At 35.2% G+C, this 17,859-nt stretch overlaps 1 protein-coding gene across 8 annotated transcripts in view; it reads left to right on the top strand.

Annotated features, from left to right (window-relative positions):
- The window catches only part of LOC136829305 (guanylate cyclase 32E-like), a 475,168-nt gene that overhangs the window by 307,464 nt on the left and 149,845 nt on the right, over positions 1–17,859 (top strand). For 2 of the 8 annotated variants that reach the window (XM_067087666.1, XM_067087667.1), the window contains one exon: positions 10,798–10,824. The exons of the other annotated variants lie outside the window; for them this stretch is intronic. The gene's annotated coding sequence lies outside the window, so the exon portion shown is untranslated. The remainder of the gene's footprint in view (positions 1–10,797; positions 10,825–17,859) is intronic. 8 annotated transcript variants of the gene reach the window in all.

The raw sequence follows: 17,859 nt of genomic DNA, 5'->3' as shown, positions 1-17,859 counted from the left end.
GAGTTAAACATTTTTAAAAATCGCGATGAACGTGAATGTAAGTTACTGTAAGGCTGTTTCTGTTAATTAATCTATAATAATGCTAAATGTAATAAGAGATGTGTTTTAAAAAAAAAATTATGTATTTAAGAAGGAAAGAGAAAAAAGTTGTAACGTTGAAGTAAAAGGATATATGTTATATATATATATATATATATATATATATATATATATATATATATATATATATATATATATATATATATATATAGGTAGATATATAAATGTATGTATATGTGTATATATATATAGTATATGTGTGTCTGTGTGTGTAGTTTATTATTTTATTTTTTATCAGAGAAAATTTGGTTGATGGCACATAGACCTTGCGAACAGATGTGGTGATAAGATTAAGAGCGTCGAACTACGGGATGGAATGACAGTTTATAATTATGATGAAAGAGGTGAAGACGATAAAAAAGTAGAAGTTTTTAAATAAAATCTTTGTAACCAAGAAAAAACTGGTGGTGATGCTTACGAAACAATTCACGTAACAAATTTTACTTTGTTACATTTCCTGAAGACAGCAGCTTATAATTTTAGTAACTGATTAATAATAATTTTAAAAGTCTCATTAATCAAAGTAGGTTTGTGTATATTGTCTTTCTTTATATATATATATATATATATATATATATATATTAAAATAAGGCCATGATCAGTAATTCTAAAAGTAAATATTGGTTATTCATGCAAGGAAATGTAGCTCTCTCTGTGTTGCTTCAACAGCTCCTTTCTTCTGACTCTTTAAAGGGACTTTTATGAAATTAAAATGTTTAACACTCCCTCCCTTCCTCCCACTCTTTCTCCTTCTCACACTATTTATATCCCATTCTCTCACATACACATACACATAACCCCCAGTGAACATTTTTATTAAATAATGAGGTTCCCGAGCGTATTGTGTCCGAAAACTTTCTTTTCTAAACCTTTTCATCAAAGGAATTATCTTTTACTTTTGTTTTTCGTCCAAAATAAAAATGATCATTTGATTGCTGGCAAGGAAGCTTGGGAGTGCCATTTTCTTATCGAAAACGATGGACCGTTTCAACGAGATTTTCTCTCTAGCAACTGTTTTCTAAGGTGTCTACTCATTGTAATTTCTTGAGATATACACATATATATATATATATATATATATATATATATATATATATATATATATATATATATATATATATATATATAAAATGGATATATAATAGATATAAAGTTTAGTGAGCATTAATTTATATATTATTATACTTTTCTCTGAAATATATCTGTTCAGATAGTTAAATTTAAGCTACAGCCGATTTATTTTTGTGATTAATTCTTAAAAGCTCCCTCTATTGAAAAAATTTAATGATTTTCTTATGTATTGGATATATACAGCCGATGTTATATAGATACAGTGATTAATGTCTTAAAAGTATATATATTGAATATAAAAATATTTATATGATTTTATATATACATTATATATATATATATATATATATATATATATATATATATATATATATATATATATATATATATATATATATATATTTATATATATACATAATGTAAATGGAATGAGCAAAATGGTTGTTACGTCCACCAACTTGAGTAGATAGTAACCAATGTCAGAGCAATTCCAAGAAAAGGGAAATTATATATACCAAATATTACTTAAATCACTGAGGCTGAAAAATATTTGAATTGATTACGTTACTTGATTTATTAATTCGCAGTAGTGGTATGGCCTGTGAATTTCTGTAATCATTTAATTTCTTAATAAGGATAACTCTGAGTTTTTGTCTCCAGTGAACTGTAAAGGAATAAGGCGTGGACTCAACCTAGATCACTAGAGAAATCAAATTGAAATTCTCATCTAACACGAGGTGTACAGGAAAATCTCGAAAACGATTTCATAGGAAACTTTAAACTTCCGAGAGTTTCCGTAATTAGTTTAATAAACCAACGAAAAGATTCCATTTTCGCGGTGAAAAATACCATTTAACGTCAAACTGATAGGTCCTTCTCTATACTAAAACCGAATCCTTTATCTGAGAGCACACTAAATCAAATGTGACGAGAACAATCGGAATCCGCTGACATTTACTTGAGATTTATTCATGACACAGACACACATACACTCGTTAAAATTTCACCTGGGTTGAAGTGCTACCTATTTGATGGGTTTGTGTGTGAACGAGCAGACGTCGTTTCATATGCAGGTTTCTTAAAATCCCTTTTTCAAAGGATTCATGCTGTCAAAGCAGTTTCACTGTCAGCGATTTAAAAGAATAGGAAAATTATATATACATATTTACAATTTACACGCACGCTAACGAAGTATAAATTTATATATGTATATATATATAATGTAAATATATAAAATATATATGTATATATATATTTATATACAGTACATGCATACATACATACATACATACATACATACATACATACATACATACATACATACATACATACATAATATCGTTATGAATGAAACCAAAACTGTCAGCTTGAAAGATATGTTTCTAGAACACTCCTTGGTGAAAAAGTGAAAAGATACCAGGCGATTATACGAAAAACATACAATAACTAGAGTTAAATAAAGAAACAAACAATTATGTACACACATAATAGCTTTATAAACAAATAAACTAAGGGATTTTTACGAAGGGCGTTCCAGTAGTATTACAGTCTCTGTATCGGAGACTTCCACAGCTTTACTGTAAAGGGAATGAAGTGTCTCTAGTGTTAGACAGTGTGACATCGCGGCATTTCAACAGAATGTGAATGTTGTTAAACGAAAAATTACCACTGATTCTAGAGATGCAGCCATTCCAGGATTTAGTGGAAACTCCTGTTGCAACAGGGCTTCTCGACGATATCCTAGCATCTCTTTCGACGTTGGTGATGATTATAATAATAATTGCCATTATTCTGAAGAAGGGAATCCGTTGCTTGCAGCAATTTTGCATGAAAAAGATAAGGTTGGTTGAAAGTTAACAGCTTTTGAAAGCTGTCTGCAGAAAGACAGAACAGTATTCCAACAATTGTTGAATAAAATTCATGAAACACATGCTATTAATACCATCATCTCTGTGGAAATGTAAAGCTGTATGAACAATATCTTGCTTTCTGCCAGAGTTAGTGCCTTGATGAATGTCTGGCATTTCTATTACATTGAGTCTAATTGAGAATGAAACTGACAGAGACATGCTATTATTATAATTAACTATTATTACTATTATTATTATTACTGCATGAAGGACCTAAGGTACAATTCATTACCTTTATGACATAATCAGTTTGTACCGCGTGAGTCCGTAATGTAATTAGAATGTTGAACTCTCTCTCTCTCTCTCTCTCTCTCTCTCTCTCTCTCTCTCTCTCTCTCTCTCTCTCTCTCTCTCTCTCTCTCATTAATAATAGTTTTCTGTATTTTCTTATTACTGGCAACAAGATGACGTGATGCGTAAATGATGAATGGGAATGTGTAAAGTAAGATGCATGCGTGTGAATTTCCCGTTTTTTTTTTTTTAATCCTCAGTTAGGGATGCTTTTGTTTTAGTTGTCTGTAAAAGAATACTATTGAGATGGCTTTGCCTGTCCGTCCTCCGATCATCAAACATACCAAACTGCAGCCCTCTAGCCTCAGTAGTTTTTATTTCATTTAAGGTTAAGGTTAACCATGGATCGTGAGTCTGGCAGCGCTTTCCGGAGACACTGCCGATGCACTAGTACTTGACCGCATCTGAGCGCTAAGGAGACTTATAAGACTGGTAGACTTGTAGCTGAGGGTTTCATACAGCATTATACGCTGTACAGAAAACTCGATTTCGCCGAAGAAACTTTGGCGCATTTTTTTTACTTTTTTATTGCATTTTGTTTATTGGTTGGTTCTTTCCCCGATGTCTCCCCTTGTCAGGTCAAGTGGAAATTTTGAATTTACCTGCGATATATTGCCATATTTAATCTTCTTTATGGATCGTTTCATGTGAATGTTTGCGAGTTGAAAATGTTTATTTATGTTCATATAGTGTTTACCATCAATTACTACCAAATTTCCATGTTAATGTATTTTTCTTTGAATGAGAATTTTGAATTTTGATCGAACAATTGTTCATTTGTACTCATCTACTCCAACCGTGTTTTTTCGTTTTTTTGTTTTGTTTTGTTTTGTTTTGTGTGAATTTTATAAATTTCAAAAGTTACCATCGTCTGGATATCAGCTACATGTTACAGTAGGAAATAGCTTCTAATAAAGAATGAGGAATAAACAAGCATCTTTGGCATAAAACTTCACGTTAGCGAAGTTGCACCAACAACGCCATAATATTGCGGAAGTGTAAAATGAGAAAAACAACACAGGATATACAGAAAATTGAAGGTATTTGGAAAATAGATCCTGGCTAATTGCACACAATCCTCCGAAGCAAAGAGGGTAAAAAAAAGTCCCCGAGCGCGGAGTGAGAAATGGTCCTGGAGAGTTTGGGTTTAGGAAAAACAAGAAAATAAGACAAGACCACAGATGTGCTCACTGCAGCCAGGTGGAAAGCAGTGGATGTATACAATATTGTTAAGAAAACAAGGGTAAAGTATGTATATAGTCTGCTTCACTTATGTTTTCTAAAATCGGAAATATTCTGTTCTATTGATATGATGAAATCAAAAGGTCAGTTGTACTGTAATTACACTCTGGAGCTTTACTGTCAATGTATTATTTTGTTTAAATTATCACTGACGTAAGTCACACTAGAAAGACAGTTTGCGATTATGTGGTCGATAAAGCAAGCTCAAGATTCTATTAAATGATTTTAACACTACCGTTTTCTCGACTTCAGGTATATTTTACCCTTGATTAAAACTTAAAATTCTCTCTCTCTCTCTCTCTCTCTCTCTCTCTCTCTCTCTCTCTCTCTCTCTCTCTCTCTCTCTCTGTGGCAAAAATGATCATTAGCTTGTGTGTAAGAAACTTTGGGGAGACAGAGTTTTCTTTTCGCAAACGAAATACTTGTTCCAGCCAAATTTTATTTAAACCTACGTTTCCCCTGGCTTCTCGCCAGTCGCAATAATTTAACACTTTTAATTCAGAACATTAGCGTGCATTTAAATGCAAGCGTATGTAGATTTTTGTGCACTTGAATAGGCACTAGGCACTCAGACATACGTGCATGTTTTTTGTTATATACATACATATACATAAATACATACATACATATATATATATATATATACATACTCACACAAACACACGCGCGCACACTCACACACACACACACACACACACACACACACATATATATATATATATATATATATATATATATATATATATATATATATATATATGTGTGTGTGTATATATATATTTTGTCACATACACAGTGACATTTATATAACAAATATACTCTTATGGCTCTTTGGTATTGCCACAAACATCATCATCAAGATATGCATAAACATATGCCAATTGTTCCCTTGGTATTGTTGCCTCCCTTTGTTTTCTTTGTTTTCTTGCTGGCGAGTTGGCGTCTGATGGATGGCGTCAGACTTCGTCAGTCATATCAGCAACGAGTCAGGTTGAGGGTTAGCAGCAAGCCAGCTGGAGTTTTTGTCCACATACACAGTTTCTTGACGAGATTTATGATCGTCGTGATTACGTCAGTACGTTTTAGGACGAGAATGATCGTCGTGATCAGGAACGTTTCTTAGAGGACGAGATGGTTGCCGTGTCGGCTCTGTCTTGGTCGTCGTAGATGGCGGAGGACGCCGTCACGTTTTGGAGGACGAGATGGTTGCGTGTCGGCTCTGTCATGGTAAATGGCTGTCGACGGTCGTCGTTGGAGGAGGACGTCAGTACGTTTCTTGGAGGACGAGATGGTTGCCGTGTCGGCTCTGTCGTGGTCGTCGGTACTGGAGAGGACGTCAGCAGAACATCAGTGTTCTGTCAAGCATGGGGCTATTTCGATGGCTCTGTTGAGTTTGTCTGCTAATACCGTTTCCTTTGTGCTGCTTCATTTTGTATTTATTTATGCTGCTCTTTTTGTTTACAGCCCAATCGAAACACGACCTTGCCAGGATTGGTTCTGTTTTGGCTGGCGAGGGTGTGGCAGCATTGAGGAGAGTATTTCTTTGTAAAAAAAAATTATTGTAATTTTTTTTTTCTGTTATCAGGAACAACGCTTGCCAATTGTTCCTTGGTGGATTGTTGCCTCCTTTGTTTTCTTTGTTTTTCTTGCTGAGAGTTGGCGTCTGATGGATGGCGTCAGACTTCGTCAAACGAGTCAGGTTGAGGGTTAGCAGCAAGCCAGCTGGAGTAGCAGCAGCAGGTATCCGTACCTGCGAGTCAGGTCCTGGCAGTAGAACTGAAGAGTTTCTTGAGGACGAGATGGTTGCCGTGTCGGCTCTGTCATGATCGTCGTGATTGGAGGAGAGGACGTCAGTACGTTTCTTAGAGGACGAGATGGTTGCCGTGTCGGCTCTGTCGCGATCGTCGTGATTAGAGGAGGACGTCAGTACGTTTCTTGGAGGACGAGATGGTTGCCGTTTCGGCTCTGTCGTGGTCCGGTACTGGAGGAGGACGTCAGCACTGTGCTTGAGGACGAGATGGTTGTCGTTTCGACTCTGTCGGAGAACTGTCAAGCAGCTTGGGGCTATTTCGATGGCTCTGTTGAGTTCGTCTGCTAATACCGTTTCCTTGTGCTGCTTCATTTTGTATTTATTTATGCTGCTCTTTTGTTTACAGCCCAATTGCTTGTTCCTTTTTAAAGAACCTGTCGATCTCGAAAAGCGAGATCATGCATTAGTCCAGGTTCTGATGATATCATCAACAACACTTTGAAAAGCTACCACTCCGTTGGTGAGACCAAAACACAACCTAGTAAACTGATAGAGGCTTCAAAGGCTGTATCAGGTCGATCTTCCTCCGGTAAAGGGACCAGATGATAAGCTCTTTTTAAATCTACAGAACTAAAGACTTTGTAGTTGGCTAATTCATTGACTGGGTCATCTATGTTAGGAAGAGGATATGCATCCAGGTAGGTGAATTTATTAATAGTCTCCGAATAATCGACGACCATACGTCTCTTATTCCTCTCGTGAACAACAGCCACTTGAGCACGCCATGGCGATGTACTATTTTCAATTACACTTTCATCAAGAAGACGATCGATTTCTGTCCTTATGAACTGTGCATCCGAAGTACTGTACCTCCAAGATTTCAGAGCTATTAGATGACAATCAGAAGAAAGATTACGAATACTCTAGGGGGCGTAATTGACAAGGTAGCTAAAGCAGATAATTCTAGTTTGGGCTGAGAGACACCATATGACACCGTTACACTAGAATGCATATTAAGAAAAGGGATTCCAAGAATCGCATCCGCACGAAGCCCAGGTAGCACAAGAAATTTGACACGGGAATACTCACGTCCATTGACTACTGTGTCAACATTGCAAGAGCCACTTATTTGCGACACAAAATCTGAAGAAGCCATTGAGATGGTTCCTGAATAAGGAGTCGCGGACAATTTCATATTTTTCAGAATGTTATCATTAATGAAATTTTCTGAACTCCTGTGTCAATAAGACCATTACTTTAGTTCCGCACATAAAAATATGGAAAACAGAATGATTCAGTGTCGGTGGAACAGAAGCAAGAGCAGCGGTGAACGAAGAGAGAGATGTTTTGCAGCATACCTTAGCAAAGTGTCCGTTTTGATTTACTTAAGCATACCTTAGCAAAGTGTCCGTTTTGATTTACTTAAGCATACCTTAGCAAAGTGTCCAAGTTTATTGCATATTCGACAAGTAGCTTCCTGTGCAGGGCACTTTTTTCTAGGATGACGCTTGTTTCCACAGAAGAAACATTTCTCTTGTATAGCCAAGGCAACGAAATCATCATCTGAAGCATCGGACCTCTCATGTTTCTCTCTAAGTATATCTAAGTTTAACCAGACCACTGAAGCTGATTAACAGCTCCCTAGGGCTGGCCCGAAGGATTAGATTTATTTTACGTGGCTAAGAACCAACTGGTTACCTAGCATCGGGACTTACAGCTTATTGTGGAATCCGAACCATATTATGACGAGAAATGAATTTCTATCATCAGAAATAAATTCCTCATATTCTTCATTGGCCGGTCGGAGATTCGAACGCTGGGCCAACAGCGTGCTAACTGAGAGCTCTACCCACCCATCCAATCATCCAATGAAGAACTATGTTTCTCTCTAACAAGGGTATGATAGTCATGTTCTGGTACAGATTTAATGCGCTCGTCGGAAGGGAGTCTATAAGACTGCGAGTCCTTGAAGGTGAGTTCCAGTGTTCTAGCTTCATCAGCAGCAGCAGATAACGTAAGCTTTTTATTTCCAAGCAATCTCGTTCGAATATGTTGAGAGGAAATCTCAGCAACAAAAGCCTCACGAATACTTTCATCTCCATATACTTCTGAGGAAACGTCCTTAAAATTGCAGTCAACGCTAAGTTTGTGTAGAGCACGTAAATACTCATCAGTGGTTTCTCCCGACATCTGCCGACGAGTGGCAAGGCGATGTCGAGAAACAACTTCGTTGGCAGGCTGTATAAAAACCTTTTTCAGTCTTGCGATGGCGTCATCATAAGTAGCGCGATCATATATAAGCTCAAAGTTCTCAGGCGATAACGCATTTGCAAGCATACCAAGGTAAGCGCCGTTAGTTCCTTCAGTAGCATTTTGTACCGTGAAAAGACGAACAGCCAATGCTTGAATACTCGAGCAGCATCTGGGGATGTGGGTGGAATATTGAGACGTTCTGGCCGAAGAGTTCGTTCCATTCTGCAGCTGAATATGCAAGTTGTCTTAGCCGAATAAATTGTAATAAAAACCTCAGTACATATTCAAGGCTTTATTCAGCTCAGATCCCGCCACAAAGAGTTACAGCAGTCAACAGAGTAGGGTACACTGGGAACGTCAAAAGTAAACAAATACAACACAAACAATGGAAAGAAAACAACCGTTCGCTAACGACAAACATAATGTAGCTAACCATTCAAACAGGTTATTAAGATAAATGCCAATTTACCACATTTGTATGTGTATATGTATATATATATATATATATATATATATATATATATATATATATATATATATATATATATATATATATATATATATATATATATATATATATATATATATATATATATATATATATATATATATCACAATATACATGCTTTTTCCTCCTAAAGGAGATTTTACCAAGGGTGTTAAGCCTTTTAGTCTCGACAAGCCTTACCGGGATGAGGTTTCTACCCCCATGCATTCTAATTGTAACCCACCAGAGTCGACTACCAACTACGTAAATAATTCACTGCTCAGATAAACAGTAGCGCAAATTATTTTTAGGGAACGGACCCAAAGTCGTCTTCTTAGTGTGGGATCGATCTTAGATGTCTCGGTAATGAGGAGAGGTCGTTAATGAACCACTGAGTTATTAAGATAGTTGTAAAGTATGTTTTTGAACCTTTTATGCTTTCAGATAACAAGCCATTAATACCCTGTTATTAACGAATCCACTGTGCGTAGGGAATAATTTGCATCCGAAGGGAATTATATTTGGTAAGAGCACCTACCCCGACCCGGATTCTAACAGGTGCACTTTTAGTTATATAATCACCTCTTGGTGCAAATCCTTCCCAGAGCACAGTGAACTCCTTATTAATGGGGTATTGTTTACTTCACACTTTATATATATATATATATATATATATATATATATATATATATATATATATATATATATATATATATATATATGTATGTATGTATGTATGTATGTATGCATGCATGCATGCATGTATGTATGTGGTTGTTGGTGTGTTATTCAATTCTTATTCTCAGCACTAAAGAAGTCTCTCTTCAATATTTTTAGATAAGTATTTTGTTTAAAGGATCAACAGCTGTATATACATAAGTATATTTAAAAGTATGCCTGATATTTACAATTATGGATCTTTTAAACATAAAAAAAACACGACAAAGTTTTCTGTTTATTACAGTGCTTTCTTATATACTTTTTACGATTCTTACATAACGCTTACTTCTTAGACATAGACACAACCCGAGTACCTACTTCTTCTTCAATCACTGCATTCTGAAAACATGTCGAAACTTTTAGTGTATACTTTGCCGAGTATTTTGATGCAAATTCGGTGCTGAAGTGTTGATGCGTCTGCGGCTGCTTCCTGTGGAGAACTAAGCTCATGATTTCTCCTCCCTTCCAAGATGTAGAAGCTTTTTCCTAGGTAGTTCCTTTTGCTCTCTTTTCTTTAGGTTTGCTTCTTTTGGTTTACGATTTCGTAGCATTCCTTTAATAATATGTTTGAGATGAGCAGTGAATTTAGCTCTCTCTCTCTCTCTCTCTCTCTCTCTCTCTCTCTCTCTCTCTCTCTCTCTCTCTCTCTCTCTCTGCAGTCTGTGATTAAGAAAATCAAATAGACGACCCTTAATCTGACTGTTGTATATTTTTCACAAGTAATTTAATCGATTTTCGTACTAATCAGTATTCATTGGTTTAATCATAGTTCAGTTTTACATTTCTTGCCATATACAATAATGATATGCCTTTCTTTGCATCAAATTTCTGTGCAAAAGTCAAGTATGTAACATAAAATAATTCTTCTTCATTTGATATGGTCAAGTCGAGTTTTCTTTCATTATCTTTTTACTTATCTTTTTACTTGTTTATATATTATTTTATCTTTTTACTTATTTGTATATTATTTTCAGCTCTTTCTCGGCGACAGATGACTAACGGTAGGAAACAGTTGCACAAATTGAGTAATTTTTTTATATTTGTTTACATCTACTAATGCTACTGAGCGTAACCCCATTAAGCTTTGATCCCTTTTCCATGCATTATACAATTTTTCTTTGTTTTTTAATCTTAGAAATGGATACAGGTATTTGAACATTCATTAATAAAATTTACTGCATGATTGTAGTAACCGTTATGATTAAATGGTCAAAATTATGATTGATGCTTGTTAATATATGCTATTATTGCATGGAAACTTCAGGTCAAATTCATTATCGTTATAACGTGGTGGTGTGCTATGTGTCAGTAAGCTAGCACAGTATTACAAAACTCTCTCTCTCTCTCTCTCTCTCTCTCTCTCTCTCTCTCTACTGAATGAGTTCGCCCTTAATTGGAAACAGTGTCGGCAGTTTGTACCTGGATTAAAAGTCTTAAAACAATAAAATACGGACCATGAATATTTCTGGCGCACTTCTTTTGTCATATTGAAAACTACATTTTGTTATAAATCGTCCCTTTCGTTTAACTTTGAGGGAGATAAGGATGATTTATTTGTTAAGCTCTAACTAGAGTCATTCTCTCTATCAAACTCATCATTAATCTTTTGTAATTGCTTAATGATTCGCTTGTTTATCTATTTATTTATTCATATTTCTAAGCTTTCTTTGAGGAGGCAAATTATCATACGTATTGTAGCTTCAGTGCTCCCCGTATGATATGAAATGAGTGCACAAATTTAGGACCTGAACAATCCAAGTTACACACGGAATCTGATTACTATTTAGCACTGCCTGATGATTGCATGATCAGAGAGGTTCCCAGACCTTAGTAAAACTTGGGACTTCTGCTTCTTATTTAATATAGAATGGATTCTTCCTGGCTTATATCTATTACCGTATGTTTGCTCTTGAAGACGCTGGCGTCGTGTGCGGGAAACTGATTAAGGGTGACGTATCCGAATACAAAGCTTTTTCTTTATAACTTTTTCTTATTATCATAAAGTTAAGCCCAGCTGGGAATAAGACAGATTACGACAAACTATTAGCATCATCGAATATTAAACGATATCCAACTTTGTTCCCAATTTTAAAATAAGATTTCGTTGTGTTAGTAATTGCATGTAAAACTGGACCCATCTCTCTCTCTCTCTCTCTCTCTCTCTCTCTCTCTCTCTCTCTCTCTCTCTCTCTCTCCAGAACATAAGTAACTGAATCGGAATATGAATTGGTTCAGGCTTTAATGCCAAATACAATAAAAGTCTCAGTTCTAGTTTGGCTAGGAGCCACGTGACTCCATTAGTAAAGTGCATAAGTTTGTAAAGCTCAGCATGCTTTTAAACATTCATTTTATAAAAGCATGATAAGCCATGTTGAAGAGACATTTTTCCCTTCGATACGAGAGCATCTTGGTTAGACATTCAGTGACGGATTAAATTATAGAAAGCGCTGTAATTATAACACAAATATATCAATATCTGGGAAAGTCATTTTTATAATGATGTATGAATCGGCAAAAACATTCTTAACATGCAAATATAAGCATTTACGTATAGCTGTGCAAATAAATTCGAATAAAGTTGATGACATTGTTTTAATTGGATCCGGCAGCACCAGTACGAGGTTGATAAAAGAATAAATATTTTGAGAAGTATGTGTTTTTGGTACATAGTTTCCCTGCCCTGCAGTAATTTTCATTACGTGTTGATATATCATACTTATTAGATGTTAGCTGTAGAATTTTTACCCAACCGGGTAATGCTTTCCCTCGCATATAGTTTCCACGATATCATGAGAGACTATTTCCCAGTTAGCAGGATATCCTGATGTTAATCCTCACCATTGGAGCTCTCTCTCTCTCTCTCTCTCTCTCTCTCTCTCTCTCTCTCTCTCTCTCTCTCTCTCTCTCTCTCTCATATACATGTATGTATATTATACTGTACATCATATCATGTCTGCGTAAGCTCCTCCAGGATGCCTAAAGTATCCTTTAGCTAAGTAGTCGTAATCAGCTTTGAACTTTCGAGTGGAAATTATACTCTGAAATTTGCTTCCCTAAATAGCAATCATAGCCCAAACCCCCATTCTCTTCTGTGTAAATAGAAGTGCTGTTTTTGCCAAATACTGTACAAAACGCTGTGATTTTTAAGACCGTATAAATGCTCCGTTAAGTACCAGGATAAAAATGTCTTGTTAATTTGTGTATGATTTTATTGTGAATATTCATAATTCATAAAATGATGAACAACAGATCCGTGTAGGCTGTTAGCTCATCTTTACCACAGTGTATTTCGGTGATGGAACGTTAATTCCATGTTATTATGCATTCTAATAATTTTCTAGATTTTAACAGGATTAGGGCCCTTACTGTGACAAATTATTATGACTTTCATAACTCTCTCTCTCTCTCTCTCTCTCTCTCTCTCTCTCTCTCTCTCTCTCTCTCTCACAGTTAATAATGCCTAGCACTTTGGCCACATCCTCTTTGAATTATTCTTCGTTTATATCATATCCTTCTGATAAATACCATTGAACGATTATTCTTCAAAATGGAACGTGTGAGTGTTCCTTTTATTTTTCTTATGCTAGCTTATATAATGCAGCAGGTTCCCCCGCAGGTTTCGTCTATAGGTTTCAATGTCCCGACACCAGTGATATGAGTATGTTTTCTTTCAAAGAGAAGCTGTCACGAAAGGTCCCGGAAACGTGGTCTCTAATCCCCTTCATGGTCCTTGAATAGTTTGGCACTAAATTTTGTGTAGTTTATCAGTATTTCGAAAAAATTCATCCCTGATTATTTTTCTTAATGTTTAATTCCCTACCTCTTGCTTTGTAAACTGAGTATTTTTCTTAATGTTTAATTCCCTACCTCTTGCTTTGTAAACTGGGTATTTTTCTTAATGTTTAATTCCCCACCTCCTGCTTTGTAAACTGATTATTTTTCTTAATGTTTAATTCCCTACCTCCTGCTTTGTAAACTGATTATTTTTCTTAATGTTTAATTCCCTACCTCCTGCTTTGTAAACTGATTATTTTTCTTAATGTTTAATTCCCTACCTCTTGCTTTGTAAACTGATTATTTTTCTTAATGTTTAATTCCCTACCTCTTGCTTTGTAAATAGTTGGATAGACATTTGTGTCTTCAGTTATGAAATAATGTTACAGGAAGTTCTCAGACACTTCTCTTAAGGCAGTGCTTTCGGCCCTTCGCCCTCCTGACTTCGGAATGCATGCAATACCTATAATGGCATTCACGGTTGTAGCCACCACTGTCTCAAACAGGATAAGTATCATCGTCATTCCTTTCCATTTGTGTGTCAGTAAAACCCGACGTTGATTCCCAAATAGTTCTCCGCGCTGTTAGCCATAATGGGAAAACTTTTAGTCATAAGTATATCAGTAATTTCGCTGGATGTAAAGTTTTACCGAAGTTTAATTTAAATCTATTTGTTCTTGTATTTCAGTTCAGTTGTTCTGGACAACGTTATTAACTTTTGCTGTAAAATATTCGATTTGTGATCCCGCTGTAATTCCAGTGAACGTTTTCGAATTGAGTTCCAACCTTCCCTCTCCTTTATTTGCAATTCATTTTGGTTTATGTGCATCCTGGGTTTAGCTTGCACTGTGTTAGGATTTTCATTCTTGCTTATTGTCATGGCGTTTACTTCCTTTTAATTCTGTGGACGTTACTAAATTCACTTTCTGGTATTTACATGTAATGTATATGTATATATATATATATATATATATATATATATATATATATATATATATATATATATATATATATATATATATATATATATATATATATATATATATATATATATATATATATATATATATATATATATATATATGTGTGCGTATATGTATGTATGTGTGTGGTGTAAAAGAGTATAAAAGATGAATAATAATATATACATACATACATATACATATATATATTTCTAGTGTTATCCATGATTTCTTAAGTGTATCCTAGAGTAATTCGCTAATCCTTGTAGATGTATCTATTTTGTATGACTGCGATTCTGAATGGTAACTTTGTACAGAAAAGTGGGGAAGAATAACGAAGGTAATGAATTCCCAAGATGTGAACAATAGGCTAATTTCGATGAAGTAGGAAAATGCAAATTATATTTGGTTAAAAAAATCATAACGAGACGAAAACTGCAAGCTTAAAGTATGTGCTTTTATACTTCGTTTAACAGTATGTTTTATTTTACATGTCTTTTTTTTTTAAGTAAAATCTGATAAAGTGGACGTTAATATTTTCAGGTTAAATGCTAAAACCTTCCTACACATTTCCTACCCAAACAAAGTGAATATGCCCTGAAAGGAATAGATGTCATCCAAAGCGGGAACTTTTATAAGAAAGATAATTTTAGAAACATCCGGTGTAATCCAAATGGACCCAAGGAGACTGTCACAAAGGAAAAGGAATTCATATATTTTCATTTCTCTCTCTCTCTCTCTCTCTCTCTCTCTCTCTCTCTCTCTCTCTCTTAGGGCTATAAAGAACAATTGTTGTGATACGTTGGCGGTATTCACAGCGACATAAAAAAAGTTTCAGGAACCCGCAATGTTGTTTTTATAAATTCTTCGTCCTTCTCCAATACCTCATGCACTTTCGTAGTCAGTCATTTCTCTATTTAGATAGTGGTCATTCGAACTGGTTACTTGCTTGTCTATATACTGCTTCGTTCCATGAGTAATTCTACTCCTTTTTACGATTTCATTACAGAATCTAGGCTGAAAGATTTGACTGAGTTTAGTTGTGTTTGATATGCATCTTTTGAATTAGAATTTCTTGTTTTAATAATTTTCAGATTTCCATTTCACTTCGTTCTGTTTAGGATACTTGTATTTTGGCTGACGTTAAATGTAAATTAAACTACGACTTGGGGGAGATTTCGTAGTTGCCCTTTGAAGCAGTTGTATTTTAAATCCTCTTACATATATTTCAATTTTCCATTTTATTTCCTTCGCACTACAAGAACCTGCTGGCAAACCAATAAAGATAGCAAACTCCGAGGCCTTATTCTTGTCTCGACTGAAGATGACATTCACGTTGAACCCAGAACAATGTGCACGGTCCACCACTCTATATATAGACAAACACACACACATATATATATATATGTATGTATATATATATATATATATATATATATATATATATATATATATATATATATATATATATATATTATATATATACATATATATATAGAGAGAGAGAAAGTGAGATCTGACAAAGCATCATTCGAATGATTTTACCCCATCACCCTATCTAGACCCTCCTGCTCCTTTATTTTATTTTTTTTTTTTTTTACGGTATGATGGTATAGATTTTGTCGGAATTCTGGTAACTTTTTTTTTTTACTCTTCCTCTACACATAGTTGTGACACACAACAGTCGATGGATAACCACTGTACCTATTTAAAAACTCAGGTCAACAGAGGCAAGATGGAATTTTAAGGAGTGTGCCTTTGAAACATTCATTCCTTTTCCTTGTTTGCGGGTGGAACGCCGAGTCTCTGGTTTTTGAGGTAAGGGACAGACGGAATGATATGCGTTATATTTCTAGACAATCATCGGTCATAAAGAAACTAGGCACAAGTACATTTAATTCGGCTATTTCTCCTCTAATCGAAAATTATCTCTACTGAGGAATGGTGGGTTTTGCTATACTGTCCTCCCCCCAAAAATAAGGAACTGAAGGCAAGAACTAGGATGATTTACTATAAATTCTGTGCTACGGCCGCTGGAACCACAGCGTCATGTGGTTACGTTTGTTTCTCTTATTATGTCTCTATTTCTGTTATTATATCTTACTGGAAGATTTTCAGCTCCATGGCGTATCTCTTTCCCAGGAATCCTAATGAAATTTCAGATCACAGATTCCGAGGTGATGCGAGGCACAGTTATGAGGAGTGTATAAAGAAAATCGAAGGGAATTCAGATTTTCATATGCTAAGCTCATACACAGAAATCTTAATTCTTGTGTATGCTGTTCGCGGGGTTACTAATTTGACTTTCTGGCGATTCATTTGCTCACAAGTAAGTTTAAAATTAATTCACAGTTATCTTCCAAGTATGTCTGGGTTTTGAAGCTTATATATGTACGTATGGTAGTTTCTTGATAATTTTACACTTGCCCTTCTTTTACTTTAGCATAATAAGCCACAAACAACCCATGAATTTCGAATTTATCTCGCCTTGGGAATAACTTACATCCTGTGAGAATTATGTGCTGTTTGATGGCACATACCTTGAAGAGGATCAGATCCTGTGAGTAAGGTCACCTTAGTTAATATCACCCATAAATCACCACAAAAGAGAATAGGTTCGCGTCCTTGCATAAGTAAGAATACCTATTCTTTAAAATACAAACTAACAAAATCTTAGGAGGAATTTGCTCCGAAATCAGTCTTAAATTTATCTTTAGGCTAAAGATATTATGCGAAAGTTTTTCAAGTTCAGAGAGAGGGCACCCAAAGAGTTACAGTCCGCTAAGTTTCAGGTCAATGCCTTTCAACATTTAGGCCCATCAATTAGAGTAACCAGTCTACTTAGGAAGCTAACATTTAGTGCCATTCGCGAACATTGCCATCAGCACGACTATCCACTGGTTTTGAATCTTTTCATATGAACCCATCAGGCACCAAAATACAGATTCTGTATACCCGCAAAAAAACCCTCCACTCTGTAACTGTGACCTGTCAGTTAAGTTCCCCTGCTTTTATTTCTGTATTAATACTAACTTTTTTTTTTTTTTTGCATCTAGTTCAGTCTTTTGACTTTCACTTTCACAGATTAAACAGCATGGTGAGAATTTTATTTTTATATATTAAATCTGATTTTTTTTATTTAATCATAGTTTGTACGTTGGGGGGGTTACATTCACTTTTTAGATAGCCTGATGAGAGCGATTTTTAGACTGAAATCTGGTTGCAATAAAATGTTAACTGTGTGGTCCACTTATTTCTTATAAGACCAGGTTTACACAGAATTCTTCTATTGCATACACA

The sequence above is a fragment of the Macrobrachium rosenbergii genome, chromosome 44 (genome assembly GCF_040412425.1).
Source record: "Macrobrachium rosenbergii isolate ZJJX-2024 chromosome 44, ASM4041242v1, whole genome shotgun sequence".
Lineage (NCBI taxonomy): Eukaryota > Metazoa > Arthropoda > Malacostraca > Decapoda > Palaemonidae > Macrobrachium > Macrobrachium rosenbergii.
The sequence above is the reverse complement of the archived record's forward strand: the minus strand, read 5'-3'. Positions and strand labels throughout refer to the sequence as shown.